The sequence below is a fragment of the Bombina bombina genome, chromosome 7 (assembly GCF_027579735.1).
Source record: "Bombina bombina isolate aBomBom1 chromosome 7, aBomBom1.pri, whole genome shotgun sequence".
Taxonomy (NCBI): domain Eukaryota; kingdom Metazoa; phylum Chordata; class Amphibia; order Anura; family Bombinatoridae; genus Bombina; species Bombina bombina.
The window spans coordinates 310,972,454-310,998,813 of record NC_069505.1 but is presented as its reverse complement, the minus strand read 5'-3'; positions in this window follow the sequence as shown (position 1 = coordinate 310,998,813).

The following is a 26,360-nucleotide window of genomic DNA, read 5'->3' as shown; positions in this document are numbered from 1 at the left end:
TGTTCATTTTCCAGCAATATTTGAATGCTCAGATCTATTGTTTTAACCCTTTCATGACGGGTCTAATTTGTCTACATCGGAACAACGTTCCAATGTAAAGAAATTGAAATCACATGATCATGCATGTGATCGCGAGATTTTAATGATGGGATTGAATCAGGGTGGCATCCCTATGACACTAGGCGATCCCATTCAGGAAGCGCCGTTGGCTATTGTACATCCTAATGGCGCTAAATCCCATCACAGTTAGAATGGCATTAAAGGGACATTAAACAATTTGAGATGGTAATATAAAATGATAAATTGTATATATAAAACAACTCTGCAATATATTTTCATTATTTATTTTGTCCTCTTTGCCTGTAATTTTATTCTGAAATTGTGAGCTTTTCAGTTCCTGTTAGAAATGGAAGTGCAGCACACTGTTAAATCCAGCACAACCATTGGCTGCACACTCTAGTGACCTATGTATAACTGTCCCTAATTGGCCACAGCAGAGAAGGTAACACAAGTTACAACATGGCAGCTCCCATCGTTTTATAGACACTATAACTTTACACTTATTTTGTCACTTTTTAAACAACTAATGAAACTTTAAAAAATACATCTATATGTTAGTCATGGACTAATCTTTTCTTTGAATGCATCATTCTATCTAGCGTGTATTTAGTGTTTAATGTCCCTTTAAGCGTCCTAAAATTGGGAAGTGGTTAAAATATTTACAAAGCAAAGCACAGGATGGGAGAGTATACAGACCTGGGTAGCTTAGACCAAGCCACTCAAAGAAGAAATTAGTTGCAGGTGACACCATCAGGAATGCAGTAAAATTTTAAAGTTTTATTCCAAGTTGCAATAAAAAGTAATATCCATGGCACACACAAAAATCAATCAACCCCAGCACACTGGAGCTGCCTCTGACGCGTTTCTTGCTATTACAAGCACTTCATCAGGGATGAACAGCTGTGTTCCCTGTCAATATTTTTAATTTAAAGCGGCTACAGGTACACCCACTTTGAGTTTTCTAAACCAAAATCTACAGACTTTTAAATTATAAAAGGGTATGCAAAAAGAATACAAAAATAGGAAAAATACATAAAAGTGAGTAAACTTATATAAAGGCAACATTGTTCACATAATCATTTTACATGAAAGAAACTATTGGCTAGATTACAAGTGTTGCAGTGTGGCTTTTAACGCTGAAAAATGGCAATTCCAGCGTAATGGGCAGGAACGCATATTACGAGTCGTGTTGGTTTAGCTGTAATGCAAGCATTTTAGCCTGTAACGCAAAGTCCATTCCGCACTCAAAAAAAATTGTTTTTGTGTCGGATTTTCATAGCGTTGGTATTACAGGTTGTGTGATCCGGCTAAAATGCTTGCGTTACAGCCTATACCGACACGATACATACCGCCATCTGAGAGCAGTAGTTATGGATTTTTTGAAACTGTTACAAAGTACACTAACACCCATAAACTACCTTTTTTACCCTTAAACCGCCACCCCCCGCATCACAAACACAATAATAAAGTTATTAACCCATAATCTGATAATAATAATAATTTTAGATTTTTTTTATTTTTTCGTAATATTAGTTTTTTTTAAATTTGTAATTTAGATTTTTTTATTGGTAGTATTTATTTATTTTATTAGTTATGTTTGGTTAATTTATAATTTAATGTTAGGTTTATTTTTATTTCACAAGTTAGTTTTTATTTTAAGATAGTTATATTGTAATTTTAATTTTAAGTTGGGGGGGGTGATAGGTTTAGGGGTTAATAGTTTAATTTAGTGTTTTGCAATGTGGGGGACTGGTGGTTTAGGGGTTAATAGGTGTATTTAGTAGCTGCGATGTGGGAGGCCGGAGGTTTAGGTGGTAATAGGTTTATTTAGTGGCGGTGATGTCGGGGAGTGGCCGAATAGGCGTTAATAACTTTATTATAGTGGCAGCAATGTCGGGGAGCGGCAGAATAGGGGTTAATAACTTTATTTTGGTGTTGGCGATGTTGGGGGTGGTAGATTAGGGGTGTTTAGACTTGGGGTATGTTAGGGTGTTAGGTTTAAACGTAAAAATGTTTTCCCATAGACATTAATGGGGTTGCGTTACAGAGATTTTTCATTCCGCACTTCAGGTGTTAGTTTTTTTTTCTAACACTCTCTCCCCATTGATGTCTATGGGGGAAAGCGTGCATGAGCACTTCAAAGCAGCCCTTGGTTTTTGTGCGGTATGGAGCTTAACGTCGCCATATCGCACGCACAAGGAGGCTTTTCAGTAACTCGTAATGACAGCGCTATGGAAAGTAAAATAACGCAACTTTTTTGGCGTTAGTTTCCTACCCTGTTTAGCGCAAAACTCGTAATCTAGGTATGTACATTAAATTGTGTTAGGGACTGATCGAACAGATACAGATATGTATTTGTATTTTATTACATAAATAGCTAAATAAATAAATAGATGATGCCTGAAACAAAGAAAGTAGCAGATCTATATCTAATATAGAGAAAAATAAAATGAAAAACCAATTAAGGGCTTTAAAAACCAGTAAAAAGTTCCCAAATTTAATTAATGCCTTGTGGATAACCCGCAAAGTGTATGTAATCCAAAATGCTTCTTTTCTATCTAATTTTGCCAACCTATCTCCCCCTATAATATGCTTGGGATTCCAGTCTATTGCTTGGAATTCAAACAGTGACAGAACATGTATCTTATCAGTTTCATCAAATCTCTCTTCAATTTTGTGTTTTGCAAAATGTTTTGTCACTTTGAGTTTTTGGTTTATCCAATTCCAATGATAGTAGGTGTTTCCGTATTCAGTCTTTTAAAGACCTAGTGGTACAGCCTGTATATTGACACCCACACAACCTACAGGATATTAGATAAACCACAAACCTAAAGACACAAGTTAAATAATAATATATCCTGAATTCACATTTGGTTTGATTAGAAATAAATATATCAACAGCCTTTACATAGTCACAGCATTTACAGGGTCTAACTCCACACTTAAAGAGACGTTTTTTTCTTACTTAGCCAATTTCTACAGTTAGTATTTGATTCAGAGAAATTTTTATTTACAAAGTTACCTTTGGTTTTTGCTCTTCTAGATAAAAATTTTACTATTTTATTTGCAATAGTTGCCAGGGAGGGTTCTTTATTAAGTATAGGTAGGTATCGTTTAACAGTATAGGTAGGTATCGTTTAACAATGCCACAAATTTTACGATATTGGTTACTATATTGGGCAGAGAAAACTAAAGTTTTATTGGTAAGATCCCCTTTTGGGTTGTCCCTCAAAAGCACTTCTCTATCCATAGATCTAACTTCCATATTCTGTTAGACTACGTTCCCTATAGCCTCTATCTTTTAATATATTTTTTAATTCCAAAGCATGTTTGTCATAATTATTTAAATGTGTCCAGTTTCTGTGTAGTCTCATGAATTGTGCCTTAGGGATAGCTTTCTTTAAATGATGAGGGTGATTGGAATCAAATCTGAGAATAATGTTTACGGCAATAGACTTCCTATAGGCTTCAGTTAGGAGTAAATTATTAGATTTTTCTGTCTTAATATTAATGTCTACGAATGAGATATTATTAGATCCCCATGTTTAGGTAAATTTAAGATTCATGCTGTTATCATTTAAGCTATTTATAAAGCTTTCTACTTGGTCTATATTACCATCCGATTCAATTAGAATATCATCTATAAATCTGGCATAAAACTTGATGTTATCTTTATATTCTGTATTCAATTCACCAAATATTTAAAATATTTTTAAAATATCCAAGGTATATATTTGCATAGGAGGGGGCAAATATAGCCCTCATTGCTGTCCCTCTATTCTGCAAATATATCTTGTTCTCAAAAACAAAATAATTATGGGTTAATAAAAACTTAACCAAGTCAATCAAAAAAGTTAGTAAAGATCACATCATAGTTTGTATATATTCACAACATTTCTTCCAAGGCTAAAAACCCTTGACTATGCGGTATGCACAAATATAAAGAGACCACATCAACAGTCAACAGTAGAAAGTTATCATTCCAGGATTTTCTGTTAAGCTTCCCTAGGAGTTGTTTGTTGTCTCTTAGATATCCAGGCATACCTTTGACTATAGGAGAACAAAAACGTTCGGAGAAGTAGCAACTAAAAGCACAAATTTTAATTGAAATTCTTCTAAAACCGTGAACAAGACATGACAAACAAGTATGCCCCTTAGTTTATAGCAAAGCTTACGCGTTTCGGTGCATGTGCCGTACTCATAGCTCTCCCTTTTTACCTTTGACTACAGACTGAAGATATCCATCAAGTCACTCTCCTAGTTTCTCATCCAAAGTAGCTATAGTGGAAATTATGAGCCTACCCGGAGGATTAATGGGGTTCTTATGAATCTTGGGCAAATGTTTGAAAGTAGAAACAGATGGATATTTAACCGGTAAGAAGTCAGCAGTTTTTTTTAATCAAAAATCGCTAGGCTTACACCTTCTTGTAGCAATTTTTGATTCTCAATTATAAATTTGCTTGTAGGATTAAATGTAAGTTTCTTAAATGTACTTACCGGTGAGGTATACTTTATTGAAGAGTGTGACATCCCTATTGAAGAATTGAGGTAACATCTTTCTTTACTTACATTGCGGATCTGACTCGTTAAGCATTGAAGTGTGTAACTCTTTTTACCACATACTTGCCGTTGCTACTTATACAGAGTGGATCAAGTTAACACTTCTAATATATTACTGAAGCTGAACTGTGACTGAGTATACTGCATACATAATATATGGGGGGAGGTGTAATTATACTACCCTTAAAGCCAGAATGAATACATTTTAAACTTCCTTTGAGACTTGGGGGACTATTTACCATTGCCCGAATTGGCCCTAATGCAGCTGTTTCTGCATGAGCTTTCAGGATCACCAGAAACAGGAGTTAAGAAGAAGCGGTTTTAAGACCACTGCTCCTTAACTTGTACGCCGCCTCTGAGGCGACGGACAGCAACCAACCCGATCAGATACGATCAGTTTGATTGACACCCCTGCTAGCGGCTGATTGGCCACAAATCTGCAGGGGGTGGCATTGCACAAGCAGTTCACCAGAACTGCTTGTGTAATGTTAAATGCCGACAGTGTATGCTGTCAGCATTCATCGATGTTGGGCGGACATGATCTGCTGTGCGGATCATGTCCATCAGACTGTTGGTAAATCAGCCCCTTGGTGTGTAAGTGTTGCTTTGAATACCTTAGACTAAGGTCAGGGGCCCAGGTAATCCAGGCATGGTACAGAGCTATGGTTTTAAAGCCAGCTGTAGGGCCTTGCAATTAGTCCAAGCCAATCAATGAAGGGGATGGAAGTTAAAGGGGCAGTTAATTTCTGGGCACAACTACAGCAGCCATGCTTTTATTTTTTCTCTTGTGCCTCTAACGCTCTTCAAAGCTGGTCTCTTAGTGCTCTCAAGTGCTGGTTAGTGAAGCTCTGCCTTTTGACAATGAGAAGCGCACTCACAGGAACAAACAACCAGCTCAATAACATTGTTAGCCTGTTCTATGGATCAGTCTACATAGTACATATATAGATCACTCTACATAGTATATATAGAAAGAAGCACACTCACAGGAATGAGCAACCAGCTCAATACCATTGTTAGCCTGTTCTATGGTGATTTACCACCTGGGTGCAGCTTCTTTTTAGCCCAGTAATGCTTTTCACAGAGTAGAACTTTTCTGTAGTATATTAGTCTGATCCCGCCTATTTACAGTCCAAAATACCAAGCAATTTCTTTCTGGATAAGGAACACAGCAACCCCAGATGATAGTTTCGGCCTTCATTGGGCCTCGACAGTGAGGTGTAGCCATATTCCTCTAAACACACCTAGCAAGGAGTCCACATCTGGTTGTCCCTTTTTCCCTTAGGGAGATTTAATACACACAGAGAGAAGCGCACTCACAGGAATGAACAATCAGCTCAATAACATTGTTAGCCTGTTCTATGGATCAGTCTACATAGTACTGATGGTTATTTCCCACAACTTATTTTTATTCTGTATTGTTACGGTATGATGCATACTATTCATGATCAAAAGACTCCCACTTTAACAATATTTTCTCGAGTTTAGTTAGATGGAGTTCCTGTGATTAATTTAAGTAGTTGTTTTCCAAATACATGATACAAATGCTAGCAATGGGGAAAAACAATAATTACAACCACATGACTAAAAAGGGCAATAAATCTAAAAAATAATGTGCAGAATTATATAACATTATCTTAGCGCAAACTTTATACAACAAAATATTGCAACCATATTTTTTTATTAAGTACAGTTTTTCAGACCGCCGCTTCCTTTCACTACTGAGTGGGTCTGTTTTTTTTCCTAAGCGCATCTGGGCAGCTGTCTACTCACAGCCGTCTAGTTCTCCTTTAAACGCAATGTAGCCCGATCCCGCTACCAGACCAGAGTGGGAGCAAGCTACATTGAGTTTAATGGCGCAATCGGCAGGCTGTGAGTAGACAGCTGCCCAGATGCGCTTAGGAAAAAAAACAGACCCACTCAGTAGAGCAAGGAGCAGTGCTCTGAAAAACTGTACTTTATAATAAAATATGCTGCAATATTTTGTTGTATAAAGTTTGCGCTAAGATAATGTTATATAATTCTGCACTATGTGCAGAATTACATAACATTATTTTTTAGGTTTACTGACCCTATAAGAAACATACTAGCAGGGTTGGAAATATCCACTAATTACTCACCCAAGACGAAAGAGAAATTGCAGTGGACGAGTAAGAAATATGTTTTTTTCCTATCTTTAACATTGAGTGGGCTAGTAATGTATTCTTTCTGGACTAGCAACTTTTTCCCCTTGACTTGTAAAGTATGGTAATATTTGTTTTCACTCCTACTAATTTTAAAACATTTGCATGTCCTTTTATTAGAGTAAAATAGTCTTACTGGATAGAACAAGAGGCATCTCAGAAACTTAGAAGGCCACCAAGGGGCTGGTTGCCGTTGTGTGTATTTTCAAGTATCTTAGAGGTGTGTTTAGTTTTTCAAGTCTCTTCAACTCTTTTCAAGTTTTTTTTATGTGGTAGAGTGGACTGTTTATAGAGGATGGTTTTTGCTGTTGTGGCAATTAGTTTGTATGATTTTGAAGGCATTCTTGTGATAACAATATTATTTACCATGGAACTTAAACAGTCAAACTATACAAATTCTGTTACATAACAGATTGAAATATGGAATAAAAACAATACTTCCCTCCGGACAGACCGCTGCCTTCCCACAGTCTCTCCCTGGACTGCTGTATACAGATTCTTGATAGAAGGAAGAGCTAGTCAGTGTGAGCTCCAATTCCTGAGCTGGCCTCTGATCCTATTTTATTGTTTAAATAACCTGTTGAAGTTTGGAACTTAAAGGGAAAGTCAAGTAAAAAAAAACAAACCCTTTAATGATTTAAATAGAGAATGTAATTTTAAACAACTTTCCAATTTACTTTTATCACCAATTTTACTTTGTTCTTTTGCGATTCTTAGTTAAAAACTAAACCTAGGAGGTTCATATGCTAATTTCTTAGACCTTGAAGACTGCCTCTAATCTGAAAGCATATTTACCACTAGAGGGCATTAGTTCATGTGTTTCATATAGATAACATTTAGCTCATGCACGTGAAGTTACCCTGGAGTGAGCACTGATTGGCTAAAATGCAAGTCTGTCAATAGAAGTGACATAAGGCGGCAGTCTGCAGAGGCTTAGATACAAGGTAATCACAGAGGTAAAAAGTGTATTTCTATAACAGTTTTGGTTATGCAAAACTGGGAAATGGGTAATAAATGCAAAAACAAGGTGAGACCAGCAACCACAGGTCAAGCCTTGTCAGACTAGGTGCACGCAGGGAAAACTGGCAACCCCCAGCTACACAGTAATCCAAATGAACAATCCTCAGCACCTTTTAATGTATAAAATGTCCTTTATTTAATACACATAAAATGATATTTATGCGACGTTTCGGGAATGCAGTCCCTTAATCATGTATACTGAACAGTGCAATGAAACGCCACCCCCTTCTCTCCGTTTGTTCTGCTGATAGGCTTGGCAGCCTTGATGCCTAAATGACGTAGTGGGGAATCCTTTGTTGGTATCCCTATACCCGGGTTTTCATTTGTAAACATTGCCTTTAATATAGTCATCTTCATCTCGGATGAATTTAAGCCTTTGTATTTCTTTTTTCAATTTAGCGATCTTGACATCCATCTTTTTAATGAACTCATCAAGCACTTCTATTGATAATAATTTTGTTAGTTCAACTTTACAATTCTCAATATCTTTGTCTTGTTGTTCCACATCTTTAAGTAAATATTCAACGGTAAGTGTTATAAGGTCATTAGGACACTTACTTACTATAGCCTCAAACTTTCCACAATATTCTTCATTATCACATAGTAAAGTGGGACGGGTTTTCATCCTCAAACCCCTGGGTATTCTCTTAAACCGGTGATATTCAGAAAGTGTGGTAATGTGCAAATCCCAAGCAGTGTTTTTGCTTCTCAGATTCTCATATTTTTTCCCATAATCTAGTACCAAATTGGTTTTGAGAAATTCCCTGGAACCCCTAGTAAGAGTTATGATACGGGCAGCCTCCATTTCAGTGTACATCAACACCTTAGTGTCATCCGTTTTTTGCTGCTTCTCCATAACTGAAGCTGTAATTAAAGCTGTAATTAACCCCGGTTACACGGATCAATGGACGCAAATATCAATGCAAAAACAATCCAAGGTGAGACCAGCAACCCCTAGGTGCATGCAGGGAAAAGCTGGTGACCTCCAGCTACACAGTAATCCAAATAAACAATCCTCAGCACCTTTCAATGTATAAAATGTCCTTTATTTAATACACATAAAAGGATAGTTATGTGATGTTTCGGGAACACAGTCCCTTAATCATGCATACTGAAGAGTGCACTTGTACCTTAACTTAAAGGTGTGACTAACCAATCACAAGCTTGTATTTTGAACACTCCCTACACCTTAACATTTTATTCAGAGGTAGAGAAAATGCTGCCCTCTAATGTTCACAATGGGAATGAATGCTAGAATTTTAGAGTCTATCTGTACAAAGTTACAAATAGCACAAGGCCAGGTGAAAATGAACACTCAATGGCATGGAAATACATTAAAAATGACAATAAACTATATACAATGTCATACACATTAAAATATCAAAACAATATACACATATAGAAATGAGAGCAAATAAGAGTAGAAACCTATATATATATTTGGTACAATTAGAGGAAGACTGATAAATCCATTTCTCTATTTAACCCATCAGGGTACATTGAGTCCAATTTCTACTCTCATTTGCTCTCATTTCTATATGTGTATATTGTTTTTATATTTTAATGTGTATGATATTGTATATATTGTCAATTTTCCTGGACAGTGTTTTGAAGACAGTCTTGTATCATAAAGGAACTCATCCTGACCAGCAACTCTTTCTATTAAGGGGCTTAATCAATGTAGCAAAAAGTTAAAGGTTACATTTTAAATGAAATTCTTCTGATTGAGTTCATCTCTCAACTCACGGATATGAGAGGTGGTTACAAATATCTTTGAATTAAGCAATTTTCAAAGTTGTGGTGATGCGGTGAGTTTTTTCAGCGAGATATTATCTCACCATGGAGTTTTGTTAAATCTAGGATAATGCCATTTTTTGTGAAAATTCAGGAACGATGGATTCACTTGCTCCACCTGTGAAAATATTCTGGTAACACGGCATCACAATTTTCAAGGAACGAATAAGTGTCTGTAACATATTTAATATAAAAAAATAACGTGCTAAAACAAATAGTTTGGATTTGTAGACTTTGGAAGCTGTTATATTTTTGAGGTAGCAAAGTACTTTTAATAAATGAGGGTTCTAAGGTTATCCACTCAAAGAAGAAATTCTTTATTAAAACAGTAAACTGCTAATGCTGCCAGTCTAGCTGAACTTCTGTGTGCCTGCTCAGTTCAATACTGTTGTTGCTAAGTGCTCCATTATAAACAAACTGTCGCCTAGATTTAGAGTTTTGTCGGTAAAGACCTGCGGTGCTGACGCTGCTTTTTTTTCCAGCGTACCCTTAAGACAACGTTGGTATTTAGAGTTGTCTGAATGGCTGCGTTAGCCTCAGAAAAGGGAGCGTTGAGCATAATTTAGCTCCACTTCAACCCTCAATACCAGCGTTGCCTACGGTAGTGGTAAGCTAGAAAAACGTGCTTGTGCACGATATCCCCTTAGGAAACAATGGGGCTGAGCTGGCTGAAAAAAAACCTAACACCTGCAAAAAAGCAGCGTTCAGCTCCTAACGCAGCCCCATTGTTTCCTATGGGGAAACACTTTCTAAGTCTACACCTAACATCCTAACATGAACCCTGAGTCTAAACAAGCCTAATCTTACACTTATTAACCCCTAATCTGCCGCCCCCGCTATCGCTGACACCTGCATTATATTATTAGCCCCTAATCTGCCGCTCCGGACACCGCCGCAACCTACATTATAGCTATGAACCCCTAATCTACTGCCCCTAACATCGCCGACACCTACATTATATTTATTAACCCCTAATCTGCCCCCCCAACGTCGCCGCCACCTACCTACACTTATTAACCCCTAATCTGCCTACCGGACCTCGCCACCACTATAATAAATGTATTAACCCCTAAACCGCTGTACTCCCGCCTCGCAAACACTATAATACATTTTATTAACCCCTAATCTGCCCTCCCTAACATCACCGCCACCTACCTACAAATATTAACCCCTAATCTGCCGCCCCCACCGTCGCCGCTACTATAATAAAGTTATTAACCCCTAAACCTAACTCTAACCCTAACCCTAACACCCCCCTAACTTAAATATAATTTAAATTAATCTAAATAAATTTACTATAATTAAATAAATTATTCCTATTTAAAACTAAATACTTACCTATAAAATAAACCCTAATATAGCTACAATATAACTAATAGTTACATTGTAGCTATTTTAGGATTTATATTTATTTTACAGGAAACTTTGTATTTATTTTAACTAGGTACAATAGCTATTAAATAGTTAATAACTATTTAATAGCTACCTAGTTAAAATAATTTCAAAATTACCTGTAAAATAAAACCTAACCTAAGTTACAAATACACCTAACACTACACTATCAATAAATTAATTAAATAAATTACCTACAATTAGCTAAACTAAAATACAATTAAAAAAAACTAATCTATACTACAAAAAAAAACCCACTAAATTACAGAAAATATTTTTTTTTTTACAAGAAGTTTAAACTAATTACACCTAATCTAAGCCCCCTAATAAAATAAAAAAGCCCCCAAAAATAATAAAATGCCCTACCCTATTCTAAATTACAAATTAATCAGCTCTTTTACCAGCCCATAAAAGGGCCTTTTGCGGGGCATTGCCCCAAAGTAAATAGCTCTTTTACCGGTAAAAAAAAAATACAACCCCCCCAACATTAAAACCCACCAACCACATACCCCTACTCTAACCCACCCAAACCCCCCTTAAATAAACCTAACACTAACCCCCTGAAGATCTCCCTACCTTGAGTCATCTTCACTCAGCCGAGCCAAATTCTTCATCCAAGCGGAGCAACAAGAGGTCCTCCATCCGGTAGAAGTCTTCATCCAAGCGGGGCAAGAAGAGGTCCTCCATCCGGTAGAAGTCTTCATCCAAGCAGGGCCTTCTATCTTCATCCATCCGGAGCGGAGCCATCTTCCATACAGCCGACGCGGAGCCATCCTCTTCAACCGACGGACTAACGACGAATGACGGTTCCTTTAAGGGACGTCATCCGAGATGGTGTCCCTCGAATTCCGATTGGCTGATAGGATTCTATCAGCCAATCGGAATTAAGGTAAGAAAAATCTGATTGGCTGATTCAATCAGCCAATCAGATTGAATTTCAATCCGATTGGCTGATCCAATCAGCTAATTGGATTGACCGCGCATTCTATTGGCTGTTCCGATCATATCATATGCTGGTGCAATATCGCCCCCCTGCAGATTTTCGAACAATCGGCTGCTAGCAGGGGTGTCAATCAAGCCGATCGTATTCGATCGGGTTGATTTCTGTCCGCCCCCTTAGAGCAACCGGACAAGTTATGGAGCAGCGGTCATAAAATTATGAACTGAGAAATAATAAAAATAATTTGATCACTTTGAATCTCAATAATACAACACACTAATTTACCTGTTGCAATAAGTATACATTTTCCTGCAACCCATGGTGAAGACATCAAATATCATATTTCAATCCCAAGTAAAGGCTTGATGCTTTCCAAATACAAAGGGACAGGTAACCTACATAGTAATGTTTAGCGCCCACTTTATACTTCAAAGTATTTTAAAGATTTTTTTATTCCAAAGTAGAATTTTGTAGAACGCCCCTCTACTGAGCGGGTCTGTTATTTTCAGAAGCGCATCATGGTACACTGTCTAGTCACAGCCTGGTCTGGTAGTGGGAGCGAGGTACATTGAGTTTAATGGCACAATCGGGTCAGCTGTAACTAGACAGCGTGCCACGATGCCCTTCTGAAAATAACAGACCAGCTCAGCCAGGAGCGGCGTTCTACAAAATTCTACTTTGGGATAAATAATCTTTGAAATACTTTGAAGTATAACGTTGTCGCTAAAATAATGGCATATAATTCTGCACTGTCGGCGCATGAGCAGCGCCTTGAGACCCTTATGGGTGATTAGCCGCACTTTACAAGTACCCAATACATACATACACTATGTGCAGAATTATATAACATTATTGTGTACGTTTGCTGCCCCTTTAAGAAGAAAAATAATCCTGAAAACTGACAAGGCAAGGGAAAGAATAGCATTGAAACATGTTGAGAATATTTTTTGTGTGAACAAAAATGTTTAGTCAAATCTTTTTAAATTTAAATTCAGTCTAGAAGAAAGTCTATATGTGATACGACTGCATCAATATTTATTTGCCAATAAGGACAAACCTCAACTCTCAGGAACATCCCTCCACAATCCTGAAGGTCTATACAGGACAAGGGGCACATTAAGAAACCATAGTACATTTTTAAAAGCAATATTTTAGATATAACACAAAAAATAAGTCCAGTATTCATTGAACTTGCATTGTTGTTGTTTTTTTTTTTTTACATTTTAGTGATCACAATGTAAATGATAAGACAATTTTCCTATTTAGAAAATATCAGATCAGATATCAGAAAAGTCACCCATATGGTACAAGAACAAAAAAAAAACATATCTACAAGAAATCAATAGTTGGAACATGCAGTTGGATGAGTGGGCTGGTCAGTTGATGAGACCGGCTGTGCAGCCTGGCTCGAGATTACATATGTGGCGCTTCTGAAACACGCACTGCCCGTAATTTCATCTCGCACATTGGGAAATCACATAAACCCCGCCAGCAGTTCATAAGTCGGATAAACTAGTGATGTCCGGAAATGAGTGTAAATACAAATTTCTGGAGTCGCCAGTGACTTATGGCACTTTAGAAACTGCCGGCGCCTAAGAAAATAATTTTTTTTTTAAATTTCCTGTAAAAGTCTAACCGCCTCCCAAAAATAAACCAGACACGTAAAACCCCTATATCCGCCATCAAACCCACATCGGAACTAATATTAAAAATATTAACCCCTAAACCGACAACCCCCCCACAATGCATTATGCCTAATTAAACTATTAAACCCTAATCCGCCATTAACCCACATCGCAACAAACTTTATAAATCTATTAACCCCTAATCCGCCAAAACCACACAACTCAATAATCCTAATAAAACTATTAACCCCTAAACCACCAAACCCCCACAACGCAAATAACTTATTAAATTACCTAGCCCCCTAACCTAACACCCTAACCTAACACACTCTAAATTAACCCCAATTACCTAACATACGCCTAGATTTGGAGTTTTGCGGCCAAGGGGGTGCGTTAGCTACGCAGGCTTTTTTCTGGCTGCACCTTTTAAATACCGCTGGCAGGGTTTTCAGTGCGTTAGGCTCCAAAAAGGTAGCGTAGAGCATAATTTAATGCCACTGCAACTCTCGATACCAGCGGTGGTTACAGACGAGGCCAGCCTCAAAAACGTGCTCGTGCACGATTCCCCCATAGGAAACAATGGGGCTGTTTGAGCTGAAAAAAAAACCCTGCAAAAAAGCCGCGTTCAGCTCCTAACGCAGCCCCATTGTTTCCTATGGGGAAACACTTCCTACGTCTGCACCTAACACCCTAACATGTACCCCGAGTCTAAACACCCCTAACCTTACACTTATTAACCCCTAATCTGCCACCCCCGCTATCGCAGACACCTGCATTTTATTTTTAACCCCTAATCTGCCGCTCCGTACACCGCCGCAACCTACATTATACCTATGTACCCCTAATCTGCTGCCCCTAACACCGCCGACCCCTATATTATATTTATTAACCCCTAATCTGCCCCCCACAACGTCGCCGCCACCTACCTACACTTATTAACCCCTAATCTGCCGACCGGACCGCACCGCTACTATGATAAAGTTATTAACCCCTAATCCGCCTCACTCCCGCCTCACTAACCCTATAATAAATAGTATTAACCCCTAATCTGCCCTCCCTAACATCGTCGACACCTAACTTCAAGTATTAACCCCTAATCTGTCGATCGGAGCTCACCGCTATTCTAATAAATTTTTTAACCCCTAAAGCTAATTCTAACCCTAACAACCCCCTAAATTAAATATAATTTTATTCTAACGAAATAAATTAACTCTTATTAAATAACTTATTCCAATTTAAAGCTAAATACTTACCTGTAAAATAAATCCTAATATAGCTACAATATAAATTATAATTACATTGTAGCTATTTTCGGATTAATATTTATTTTACAGGCAACTTTGTAATTATTTTAACCAGGTACAATAGCTATTAAATAGTTAATAACTATTTAATAGTTACCTAGTTAAAATAATAACAAAATCACCTGTAAAATAAATCCTAACCTAAGTTACAATTAAACCTAACACTACACTATCAATAAATTAATTAAATAAAATACCTACAATTATCTACAATTAAACCTAACACTACACTATCAATAAATTAATTAAATACAATATCTACAAATAAATACAATTAAATAAACTAACTAAAGTACAAAAAATAAAAAAGAACTGTTACAAAAAATAAAAAAATATTTACAAACATAAGAAAAATCTTACAACAATTTTAAACTAATTACACCTACACTAAGCCCCCTAATAAAATAACAAAGCCCCCCAAAATAAAAAAATGCCCTACCCTATTCTAAATTACAAAAGTTCAAAGCTCTTTTACCTTACCATCCCTGAACAGGGCCCTTTGTGGGGCATGCCCCAAGAAATTCAGCTCTTTTGCCTGTAAAAAAACACATACAATACCCCCCCCCAACATTACAACCCACCACCCACATACCCCTAATCTAACCCAAACCCCCCTTAAATAAACCTAACACTAAGCCCCTGAAGATCTTCCTACCTTATCTTCACCATACCAGGTTCACCGATCGGTCCTCAGAAGTGTTGATCCAGGCCCAAGCGGGGGGCTGAAGAGTGACGTCCATCCTCGGGCTGAAGTCTGGATCCAAGCGGCGGCTGAAGAAATCCATCCTCGGGCTGAAGTCTGGATCCAAGCGGCGGCTGAAGAAATCCATCATCGGGCTGAAGTCGGAAGTCCATCATCGGGATGAAGTCTTCTATCAAGCCGCATCTTCAATCTTCTTTCTTCTGGAGCGGAGCCATCTTCTTCCAAGCTGACGCGGAACATCCTCTTCAACCGGCGACTAGACGACGAATGACGGTTCCTTTAAATGACGTCATCCAAGATGGCGTCCCTCGAATTCCGATTGGCTTATAGGATTCTATCAGCCAATCGGAATTAAGGTAGGAATATTATGATTGGCTGATGGAATCAGCCAATCAGAATCAAGTTCAATCCGATTGGCTGATCCGATCAGCCAATCAGATTGAGCTCGCATTCTATTGGCTGATCGGAACAGCCAATAGAATGCGAGCTCAATCTGATTGGCTGATTGGATTCCATCTTGGATGACGTCCCTTAAAGGAACCGTCATTCGTCGTCTAGTCGTCGGTTGAAGAGGATGTTCCGCGTCGTCTTGGAAGAAGATGGCTCCGCTCCGCTCCAGAAGAAAGAAGATTGAAGATGCGGCTTGATAGAAGACTTCATCCCGATGATGGCCTTCCGACTTCAGCCCGATGATGGATTTCTTCAGCCGCCGCTTGGATCCAGACTTCAGCACGAGGAAGGACATCACTCTTCAGCCCCCCCGCTTGGGCTTGGATCAAGACTCTGGACCGATCGGTGAACCTGGAATGGTGAAGACAAGGTAGGAAGATCTTCAGGGGCTTAGTGTTAGGTTTATTTAAGGGGGGTTTGGGTTAGATTAGGGGTATGTGGGTGGTGGGTTGTAATGTTGTGGGGGGGGTATTGTATGTGTTTTTTTACAGGCAAAAGAGCTGAATTTCTTGGGGCATGCCCCGCAAAGGGCCCTGTTCAGGGCTGGTAAGGTAAAAGAGCTTTGAACTTTTGTAATTTAGAATAGGGTAGGGCATTTTTTTATTTTGGGGGGCTTTGTTATTTTATTAGGGGGCTTTGAGTAGGTGTAATTAGTTTAAAATTGTTGTAAGATTTTTCTTGTTTGTAAATATTTTTTTATTTTTTGTAACTTAGTTCTTTTTTATTTTTTGTACTTTAGTTAGTTTATTTAATTGTATTTATTTGTAGATATTGTATTTAATTAATTTATTGATAGTGTAGTGTTAGGTTTAATTGTAGATAATTGTAGGTATTTTATTTAATTAATTTGATAGTGTAGTGTTAGGTTTAATTGTAACTTAGGTTAGGATTTATTTTACAGGTGATTTTGTTATTATTTTAACTAGGTAACTATTAAATAGTTATTAACTATTTAATAGCTATTGTACCTGGTTTAAATAATTACAAAGTTGCCTGTAAAATAAATATTAATCCGAAAATAGCTACAATGTAATTATAATTTATATTGTAGCTATAATAGGGTTTATTTTACAGGTAAGTATTTAGCTTTAAATAGGAATAAGTTATTTAATAAGAGTTAATTTATTTCATTAGAATAAAATTATAGTTAACTTAGGGGGGTGTTAGGGTTAGGGTTAGAATTAGCTTTAGGGGTTAAAAAATTTATTAGAATAGCGGTGACCTCCGGTCGGCAGATTAGGGGTTAATAAGTGTAGGCAGGTGGCGGCGACGTTGAGGGGGACAGATTAGGGGTTAATAAATATAATATAGGGGTCAGCGGTGTTAGGGGCAGCAGATTAGGGGTACATAAGGATAACGTAGGTGGCGGCGCTTTGCAGTCGGCAGATTAGGGGTTAATTATTGTAGGTAGCTGGCGGCGACGTTGTGGGGGGCAGATTAGGGGTTAATAAATATAATATAGGGGTCGGCGGTGTTAGAGGCAGCAGATTAGGGGTACATAAGGATAACGTAGGTGGCGGCGCTTTGCGGTCAGCAGATTAGGGGTTAATTATTGTAGGTAGCTGGCGGCGACGTTGTGGGGGGCAGATTAGAGGTTAATAAATATAATATAGGGGTCGGCGGTGTTAGGGGCAGCAGATTAGGGGTACATAAGGATAACGTAGGTGGCGGTCGGCAGATTAGGGGTTAAAAATTTATATTAGATTGGCGGCGATGTGGGGGGACCTCGGTTTAGGGGTACATAGGTAGTTTATGGGTGTTAGTGTACTTTAGAGCACAGTAGTTAAGAGCTTTATAAACCGGCGTTAGCCCAAAAGCTCTTAACTACTGACTTTTTTCTGCGGCTGGAGTTTGGTCGTTAGATTTCTAATGCTCACTCCAGACACGACTCTAAATACCGGAGTTAGAAAGATCCCATTGAAAAGATAGGATACGCAATTGACGTAAGGGGATCTGCGGTATGGAAAAGTCACGGCTGGAAAGTGAGCGTTAGACCCTTTAATGACTGACTCCAAATACCAGAGGGCGTTAAAAACCAGCGTTAGGAGCCTCTAACGCTGGTTTTGACGGCTACCGCCCAACTCTAAATCTAGGCCTTAAAAAATACTAAATTACAAACAATTAAAATAAAAAAGCTAACATTACTTAAAAAACAAAAACAACTAAGACTAAATTAATCTAAGATAACAAAAATAAAACATTCTAACATAACATAAAATAATACACCAAATGATCAAAATTATAAAATTAAACCTAATCCCTATGAAAATAAAAAAGCCCCCAAAATAAAAACACCCCCTAATCTAATGCTAAACAACCAATAGCCCTTACAAGGGCCTTTTGTAGGGCATTGCCCTAAGTTAAATAGCTCTTTTACCTTAAAAAATACTAAGTCACCTCTCTAACAGTAAAACCCCCACCCACCAAACCCCCCAAAATAGAAAACCTAACACTAAAAAATTATAAACTACCCATTGCCCCTAAAGAGACATTTGTATGGGCATTGAACTTAAAATGGCATTCAGTTCTTTTTCAAAGGCCCATTAAATCCCTAATAAAAATTTTAAAAAAACCCAAATAAATTAAAAAAAAAGCCTAAGTCTAACCCCCAGACAGGTACTCATGGTTTCTGAAGTCTAGCGGTAAAGTCTTCTTCCAAGTGGCAATATCTTCTATTCCAGGAACAAGCCAGCGTGGAGTGTGGAACTTAAGAACTAGTGACCGCGGAACTGAAGACCGGCGATGGTGGAACTGAAGACCTGCGACTGCGGAGCCATGGAGCGTGGAGATCCTCTTCATACGATCACCGCCGCACACTGAGGATTAAATTCAAGGATCGCGTTTAAATATGGGGTACCTTGCATTCCTATTGGTTGATTTCAGTCTTCAAATTCAAATCAGCCAATAGGATGAGAGCTACTAATCTTAGATTTTTTTATTTTTAAGTAATGTTAGCTTTTTATTTTAATTGTTTGTAATTTAGTATTTTTTAATTTAGGTAATTGGGGTTAATTTAGGGTGTGTTAGGTTAGAGGGTGTTAGGTTAAGAAGTTTAGTAATTTAATTTGTTATTTTCGTTGTGGGGGTTTGGCGGATTAGGGGTCTATAGATTTATTAGGTTTGTTGCAATGTGGGTTAATGGCGGTATAGGGGTTAATAGGTTAATTAAGTTTATTGAGTTGGTGGGGGGTGGCGGTTTAGGGGTTAATAGCTTTAATAGGTATTTTGCAATATTGGTGAATGGCGGATTAGGGGTTCATATTTTTTTAAGGTATATTGCATTGTGGGGTGATGGCGATTTAGGGGTTAATCACTTTATTAGGTATATAGCATTGTGGGGGGTTGGCGGATTAGGGGTTTATAGGTTGATTAAATGTTTTGCAATGTGGGGGTTGGCAGAGTAGCAGTTAATATAGTTTATTAGTTATTGTGGTAGATAGATATTGCGCATGTGTTAGGTGTTAATTACTATTTTCAGGGGGTTACAGTGCTTACATACTCAGCGAAAGTCTTGCTGCGCCTGCCTATGTGTGGCGAGGTGAAAATGGAGTAAAATTTAGCCGCGTAAGATTTGCGACGCGGTTCTATGTTAGCTTATGGGAGTAAAAATTGCGGGCAACTGGTGAAATATATGCGGCGCTGTATATGTGATACCAAAACTGCGGAAAAACGGCGTTGCCAGCTTTTGCGGGCGATGCCGCATATGTAATCTTGCCCCTGGAGAGCAGTTCTATTTTTACATGTAATTTTTTTTTCTGGTGATCGACAACCATTATCATTTGTAAACAGGGCACTTGTAGTGAAATGGAAATTGAATAATGTGGGAGTCATAAATCTCAGCTGGGTTGAACTCTGTAAGATTGTAAACTTTAAAATAAATACATAAATAAATAAAGGCTGATTTTGTGTTTTCAATATTGAATAAGAATTTTGAAAAGATTAGAATCGAGGCCATAGTCAGCAATCTAACCTTATGAAGAGACAGCTGTTGAACAGTACAAATTGGTAGAGATAATATAAAATAATATGATGTATTTACTTTCTTTAAGAAACTAACAAAGCCAGGGCTCTAAATTATTCACTGACAAGTTTACAGGTGAAAAGCTTGCAAATGTCACAGGTTCAATCTCTGTTTTTAATGCAAATTGCAAACACTGAAAAGTGAATTCATTCCATGTACAAGGTATAAATTATCATAACTTTGTCATTTTAGTTTTTAACATTTATTAACAATAATTGTGTAAAATGAATCCAATATACCTAGCTAGACAGACAGACAAATAGACAAAGAGATAGACAGATAGATAGATGATAGATAAATAGATAGATAAATAGATAGACAGATAGACTGGAAAAAAGAGTAAACATTTTTACTGTTAAAAAACATTTAAATTAGTAACAAAATAATTCAGCAAAGCTTCTAATACCTCCTATCATTACGTGATACTGGTCTAAAATGTCCCCCTCGGAACCCATCACAGTTACGAATACAACCCCTATGCTCCGAAGGACTGGAAAAGTCCTTCTTGAGCCCCCCCCCCCTTTTTTTTTTTTTTTCAGAGCTAGCCAGGATGAAATAGGGGGGGCCAACTGGATTGAGTGGGAGGCTCGATGTGAATTGAGTTAGCTCTATTGGGTGCCTCCTAACTGGATAGTGTACCCAGGTGCCATAGCTGGGATCCACATGTTTACACCAAACCATATTATTGGATGCCTTTTCTATGGCTGCATCTCTCTCATAAAAAGTTATTCTTTGTACATTTGTTGTTCCTCAGAGTTATTGTTCCTACAAAAGGTATTATGTTTGGTCATGTTTATAAGCTGTTTCCCTCAATCTCAATAAAACCTCTAAAGGAAAGGGGGAAAGAGAGAAGACGAAAAGGGAAAAAGACAGGGGAGGAGACAAGTTAGAACTAACATTTAAAAATGCAAGCTCAAAGGCTGAGAAAGGAAATCCCCATTATGATAGACTTGGACACTAATAAACATTCAACTTCTATGTTCCTAATTCCCAGTTATAGAATTACAGTATACATTATTCTGCAGATGTATTAGCTAATACCTAAGTTGCCTAACATTTGTTGAAATCTTTAAAACAATGTATGACTGATTGTAACAGGATTGATGTATGCTTTTTCTTTATTTCAATAAAGCTTGTTTAAAAAAAAAAAATAATAATTCAGCAAAATTGCATTTTATGTAAAAATATAAATTAAACAGATAATAAATTAATTTAATACACACAATAGAGATCATAATGAAACTACTCTGCACATGGAAAAAACACAGTCAAATTCAAAGCTTATTGTCTTCTACATAAATATATATACATATATATATATATATATATATATATATATATATATATATATATATATATATATATATGTACATATTCCTAGCTAAACACACAGACAAAGAAATAGACAGACAGATAGATAAATAGAATGATGATAGATAGATACATAGATAGACAGGGGCTGCAAGCCTATAAAATCCAACACCATTCTTCATGGAAAAAGCCTACATCAAAAATGTACAGGTTTTGGCATGATTAAAGGAGAATTCATATGATTGAGAATAAATTGTACTAGTCATAACACGTTTCGGAAAGTGCACATTTACAACAAAAATTCCTTGCTAGAGGATATAGCACTTCAGTGATTGATAAGGCCCTATCACAGGTACATAGTTTAGATAGATCTTCCTTGTTGAAGGATAAAACTAAAACTAAAAATGCTATTGACAAGGAGGATAAAATACATTTTAGTACCAAGTTCAGTAGGCAATACGATGAGATAGTTAGGATTGTGAAGAAAAATCTTCCAATACTTATGGGTGATGAATTACTAAATCCCTTTGTGAAACAGGGTTTCTGTTTTGTTTCAAGACGTAACCAAACGCTAGGGATGGGCGAATGTGCAAATTTTCTAATTTCGAATCTAGAACGAATGTTATTACCGAAATTCGAATTCTAAATTCGAATGTCGATAAGAACGAATATTCTTAAAAATTCGAAAATCGAATGTTATTTACAGTTTTCGAATGTCACTTTCAAATTTGAATGTTTATAATTATATCGAATGTCTACATTCAAAATTCGAATTTTTTGAATTCGAATATAAATTCGAATTTTTCGAATTGGAATATAAATTCAAATTTTTCGAATTTGAATATTGCATAATTCGAATATTACATTTAAAAGCATTAGAAATACTATTACAATCTAAATTCGAATTTTTCAAATTCGAATACACGTATTGCATAATTCGAATATTATATTTAAAGAAAAAGCATTAGAAATACTATTACAATCTAAATTCGAATTTTTCGAATTCAAATACACACATTGCATAATTCGAATATTACATTTAAAGAAAAAGCATTAGAAATACTATTACAATCTAAATTCGAATTTTTCGAATTCGAATATTGCATAATTCGAATATTACATTTAAAGAAAAAGTATTAGAAATACTATTACAATCTAAAATCGAATTTTTCGAATTCGAATACACGTATTGCAGAACTCGAATATTACATTTAAAAGCATTAGAAATACTATTACAATCTAAATTCGAATTTTTCGAATTCGAATACACGTATTGCATAATTCGAATATTATATTTAAAGAAAAAGCATTAGAAATACTATTACAATCTAAATTCGAATTTTTCGAATTCGAATACACGTATTGCATAATTCGAATATTACATTTAAAGAAAAAGTATTAGAAATACTATTACAATCTAAATTCAAATTTTTCGAATTCGAATACACGTATTGCATAATTCGAATATTACATTTAAAGAAAAAGCATTAGAAATACTATTACAATCTAAATTTGAATTTTTCGAATTCGAATACACGTATTGCATAATTCGAATATTACATTTAAAGAAAAAGCATTAGAAATACTATTACAATCTAAATTCGAATTTTTCGAATTCGAATATTGCATAATTCGAATAATACATTTAAAGAAAAAGCATTAGAAATACTATTACAATCTAAATTCGAATTTTTCGAATTCAAATTTTTTCGAATGTAATCGTAAAATTCGAAACCAAATATTCGAAAATCGAATGTTAGAAAGTTATGTAAACATTCGAAATTCGATTCGAACGAACGAATGTGTTAAAATTCGTGCCGTTTTTCGAATGTTGCGAAACATTCGCCCATCCCTACCAAACGCTAGGAAATCACTTTCTCCCAGTATGATCCGGAGTACACACACAAAGCGGTTGGTTGACCGCAAAAGGTCACTTCAGATGTGGTAAACATAATTGTAAAGCATGCGGACATACAACGGTATCTAAGCATTTTCAGTCTAAGGTTACTCAGAGAACTTACAATATAGATCATTGCTCAAATTGCAGATCTAAATATGTGATTTATTTGGTTACTTGCCAGGCTTGTAACCTTCAATATGTAGGCATGACAACCAGGGAAGCCAGAGTTAGGATCAGGGTGCATCTTAATGACATAACTTCTATCACTCCATGTTCAGCCTTGGCAGATCATTTGATAGTGAAACATGACTGTGATCTCCAAAACTTTAAATTACTTATATATAGACCATATTCGTAAACCATCCAGGGGGGACAATCTGGACACTCTCCTGTCCAGGAGGGAGGCTTTCTGGATTTTCACCCTGAGGACAAGGGTGTCCTATGGTTTCAACATAGACTCCAAAATTATTAATGTTTGGAGTTAATGACTCAAAAGTGTTGAGATACATTTTATTTTAGGTCAAGTTACCTTTGCTGTCCTCCACTTTTCTTGATCTGTATAGTTGTCCATAACTCCTTATGTCTCACTTTTTTTTCAAAAACTTTTTTCAACAATAATAACTTTTATGAACATTATACATGTTTATTGTATTGATGTTATATTGTTGCCTATACATTTATTGTTTTAGTGCTTTTATGTTTATGTTTTTGTTTCCCTGTTGCAGATGGGCAGCATGGCAGGTGTTAAAAGGGGGGGTTTCTTTCTTGACTGATTATCCAATCAGATTTTGCCTGAGGGTATATACATGTTCAGTCATATAATGTTTTTAGGTCACAGATGAAGGTGTGAGCCGAAACGCGTCTGACTCCACTCTACATGTAGCATTTTTATGCCTTTTTATCCTCCATGATTTAATAAACATATTTTGTCTTGCTCTTACCTGTGCTCTATTTTCCGTTTTTATTTATTTGTGTATATACACATATCAATACATAAATAAATATATATATATTCATATACTGTACATATAAATTTTTATTTTGCTGCCCAATTGCCCCCTGCACTGCGCTAGGTGGTTTGCTGTGTCTGAAATTTTTCTCCTCACAGAATCTTTTAAAATGTCACCATATCCTCTGTACACTCAAGCATCCTTCACTCCTCACACTATAACACAATCCTCTGACTTACTCTTCTCATCAGCCTTTAGCTACTCCTCATCCTCTCATGCCCCTCTCTACATTACTGTCCCTTTGAATACCATTCTCTCTCCCTCTTTTTCTCTCTGTTTCCCTTGAAGGGCCCGATGTTGTAAGCTTAATATCAATAGCGTTATGTTATAAAAGGATTCGTATCGCAATTGATTGCCGGTGAAAGAGTTGAAGGAGTTTTACTATATTTAACAGTGGGAGGTGATGCTTCTATGACACTGGCAGATTGTTAAAAGCCATCGACAGTGAATATGTAATATTAAAGTGAATGTCAAGTTTAATGAATCATTTAACTGTTTTTTTAAAAAACCCTATTAAAAATAAGGGCACTTTCATTCATCAAACTTTACATTTCACTTGTTTTGATAAAATACTTATCTTTTGGGACTTCCGGTGGGAGGGCCAAGGGAGAAGCAGCAGGCGAAGGGAGCTCCGCATACAGCAGCACAAAAACTAACTTTAAAACCTATTTTGGGCTGCCTCTTGCCTTGCTATTATATCCCCTGTGGTCACTAATAACCCCTAGGCAGAAGTTTGCTGCCCGGATCGGAGGAGAAGCGGGAGAGACCCCCCTCCGCATTTAGTTCTGGAGCCGTACACCGCTCCGCCACCGAAGTCACAGTCTCACAAGAAGCGCTGAAGGGGCGCACTAAAAATCCACCCTACCGGAGGCATCAACAGGACTTGCTTACCAGCTCGGATCAGTGGTACTGCTCAGAGGGAGACTGACCCCATCGTGGAGACACCTGCCGTGAGGAAAGCTCTGCCGCAACCCCACGTGGACTACGGCCCTCTTCTACCTTTACGCTGCTCCGGGAATACTCACTCAGTTCGCTGACTGCCCAATTCTGAGGTGGACCTGCTGACACAGCATCGGCCGACCCGGCCAGACTGATCCCACTGGGGGCGCAAGCTACAGAGGGAGCTCCGACTGGCGCGAAAACAGGCGCCATCTTGAAGGAGAGGCCCTACACTCTGGCGGGTTCCGGAGCACACACTGGGTAAAGTAAAGCTTTGCACTCACATGCTGCTGGGGAAACCGCTGCTACAGCTAACATCTCTGCTCCTGGGGACATTTACACACTGCTACGCCAATACTCTATTTATGGGACTGGGAAAAACGGCCTTATAGCTACAAACATTGGGCCTAGCATTGCAGGAGAGAGGCCGGAGCTAAAGTAACTGCCAGCAGCAAGTACACAGCATTCCCCAAAGGAAGTCACCAGGATCAGATAGCTTGGACTTTGCAAGGCTTTGCATAAAAAGAACCTGGGAACAAGTTTCAGTTTAACTCTTGGGTATACCATTCAGCCCACCTGACCACCCACTCGCACTTCTGGTAGTGACACTGTGTAATTTCTACTACAGGCCGCATTTATCACACCTTTAATGGCAGACGTTAACCCTGCCACCACATGAGTGAGTCCTAGAACTGGTAGTACTGGAGACACAACACACCTCAGGGGACATTACTAAAAGCAGGACCCTTGACCCTTGCAAGACCTTTCCATAGTCAGAACTGCCAAGCCGTAGCAAACTGAAGGACTGTGTTACCAGACAACACTGCTACCCTCAACCCATATACAACCAAACACAGGGCTTTTGCCCTCCTGAAGGGGCAGATGAAGAACGCTGTGCTGACAGTCTTGTGTTGCCCCCCATTTACTCTGGAGGGGGAAGAGTGGTATAAACTGTATAACCATTATTGTGTTGTTTATCTGTACTAACCCATGCCTTTCTTCCACTAACACTTGGTTTACCTCAGTGATAGGACATTGCTAGTACTGGTTAAGTCATTCACATACACTGTGTCATATTTTGGTTGAAAGGGGTCTTACTAGCCTACTGTTAGAATAACATCTGCATATGTTAACCGTTTTGTCACTTG